The sequence below is a fragment of the Brachycentrus maculatus genome, unplaced genomic scaffold (genome assembly GCF_059751285.1).
Source record: "Brachycentrus maculatus isolate JH-2025_06_01 unplaced genomic scaffold, ASM5975128v1 h1tg001366l, whole genome shotgun sequence".
In the NCBI taxonomy this organism is placed as follows: domain Eukaryota; kingdom Metazoa; phylum Arthropoda; class Insecta; order Trichoptera; family Brachycentridae; genus Brachycentrus; species Brachycentrus maculatus.
Genome location: NW_028282020.1, coordinates 19,813 through 22,881, shown reverse-complemented (window position 1 = coordinate 22,881; position 3,069 = coordinate 19,813).

The following is a 3,069-nucleotide window of genomic DNA, read 5'->3' as shown; positions in this document are numbered from 1 at the left end:
TCCCAACATTTCATTAACTCATAAGCAATAACTGCTCGCAATCGTTATGAATATAATGTATGGATGTTATCTTGAGAGCAGCAGCTGCATTAAATTATTCTGCTAAAAAATGCATTGATGGTGTTTAAATAATTTCTGAAATTGCAAGTATTCGCATGGGAGGAAATAACTCAAGGAATCCAATACAGCCGGTGGACTATGACCTATGGAATAAAATGAGAAGTTTAGGGACTTATGATCTTGTTCGAAATTCGAAAACGCAGGAAGAGGGAGAGCTTAGGACATTTCCCATCGATCCGAGGCAGTAGATTAATAAATAAATGCAAATCTATGCTTATCGGAGAGATCACCAAGGCCCACTTGTGCGCGCACTAGCCGCCGAGACATCCAAAGGCAAGAAGACTTCGATGTGTGGCAAATCATAAGTGATGACAGTAATCACCGAAAAGATCTATAAAAGATGGTTCGAAATTGCACCAATCTCATATCCTGAGGGATTTTACTCTCTCTCGACTGCACTAAATGGCTACTCAGACCTTTACAACAAAGCTGGACCTTTCGAAGTGACCCCAGACATGATTGGAGTGACTGAAAAGGGATAGGTCAAAGTCTGGCTGAATAATAACTTTGCTTAGAACCATCCGAATTATTAGAAACCCGTTCTCCAGACAACATCCATCGATCCGTAGCAGCTCGAACGTGGCAATTCAAGCTAATCGAATATGGTCCGCAACGTGATCGAAGTCATTTAATCGAAAATGCCAGCAGGTAGATCCAGGAATTAATTACGAACAATTCTCGACAATAACTCAAACACTTTTCATCAAGCCAAAACAGTCCTTGCATAATACGTAAAATAATCCAATATCCATCTGCCCTTATCATTGACCGATTCAAATAAAGTCTCCAGAAATGCTTATAGCAATAACAATGGCAATTTATATGCGTCGGATATCACGAGGCCTGTTGGAATTGACGTTGAAGATGTGAAGCGGCATACGATCTAAAACAACAATCGTTAATCGTTAACATATTCGAATAATTCAATGATACAGCAATCAGGCATTCCTCAGGTTCAAAGAACTACATATCTTTCCCCTTTGACATCCAGGACTTCGAATTTATCGTATCGCCCACCTACCATCAAAATATTGAGTCCGAGCAGATTGGTCAATAGTTCGATTCCGGAACGAGTCAGCTATGTATCGCCTTATAAAATCAACGATAGAGGCTCAATGCCAATATTCAGCTCAACGCCCCATCCAGTAAAATCTACAATAGCTAACTTCACATACAGCAACAACAACAACCAGAACATCATCAGCAACAGCTACAACAACAACAACAACAACAATGTTGTCTCACAAATCACTAAGAGATACTTCTGATATAAAATATGCAAATACAAACCTGACCATTTGTGATTATTTGTTTACATGTTACATCATAAGGCAGTTTATTAATAAGAAGATGTTGATATTGCTTAAGGCTGTATTATGTTTGTTTATTTTTATTTGTTTGTCAGTTATTTTATTTGTTTATATGATAATTCATTAGATAGCACTCGCTAATTGACTCGATTTGTTTATAAAAAATGGACAATGTGACAATATAAATCTGATCGTCTAAATTCCTGGCATAAACAAATACCCATTGCAATTAGCAGATGTAAGAAGAAAATTCAATTGAAATCATTGGTGGTCAACAGAATTCTCGTTGTCAATTCGACATATAAAAGATTCTGGAAGAAGAGCTCATTGATGGTAAGCCACACTATTTGGTTAAATGGAAGGGATTCTCAGCAACAGAGTCAACTTGGTAGCCGATTGAGAATCTGATATAAGCCATAGATACTGTTCACGATTGGAAAGTTAATAACTCTGATTTTTCTAATAAGATTAAATCATCTCTTCTAAAGAAAAAGACGAAAAAGATTAATAAGAAAGTCATCAGTTTATTAGACGAACATCCAAGTTAGAGAAATAAACAAGATTCTCATAGATCGATGAAGAAAGAAAGCCGAAAGAGGCATCCTTGCAATGATTCGATCATTATTTAAGAGGAGGTTGAGGAGTCCACCAAGTATGATAACTATTTGAGTGGAAGTCACAGTGGAAGCCTAAGTGGAAATTATAGTGGAAGTCTAAGTGGAAGTGGAAGTGGAAGTCTAAGTGGAAGTGGATACTATAATTCTAGTACGAAGAACTCAACTGAAGACTACCAAGCTGATCATTTACCATCCAGAAGCAAAAGATAATTACGAAGAATCAAATAAATGTAATTGAGTGCATAAGTATGTGAAAGTTACGATTCGAAAAATAAGGACAAAACACATGCACATCACGCTCACAGTCCTTCCTCAAAACAAAAAAAGTCTAATCGACATTTTACCAAATCAAACGATAGTCAATCGAAATAAAAGAAACGAACAAAGACAGTAAATTAGTATGAGCAAGAATAATGCAACAATGTTGATGGCTTCAGGGTTGTCGGCAAGATCACAAAAGAAGGAGTCAAAAGAATATTATGGAGTTTCGATTGGCAAGGCCAAAAGATATGTGAAGTGGAGCTTGTTAATGGAAACAAGGCGAATATGAGAAAAGAAGATGTTATGCGAATCTGTCCCTAAAAACTGTGTGAATATCTTCAGAAGGTTGTCGATCTCAAACACTGATCAATTAAAATCATCCAATTTTATTTATATGGAACAGTTATGCTGCAGCTGATTAAAATAATTACAAATTTCATAGATTTCGAAAGCGAAATTCCGATTCTTTAAAAGAAATCTTATTATTTTGTAAATTCCAACCCCAAATCAACAATCCTCCTAAAAACCCTGATTTAAAACAAACATTAATAACTTCTAAACAAAGTAAGAATCTATTTCTCTAAGATAAATGCATTTGTTCCACCAGCATATGATGATTGGTTATAAATAAATAGTAAGATAAAAACTAAAGAAAACGAAATTATGCAGAATAAAAATATATCCGCACTGCATACAGAAAGATTCGAAGTGAGAAGTTAATCGTCACATTCAAATGGAGACAAAGCAGATGAAGAATCCAA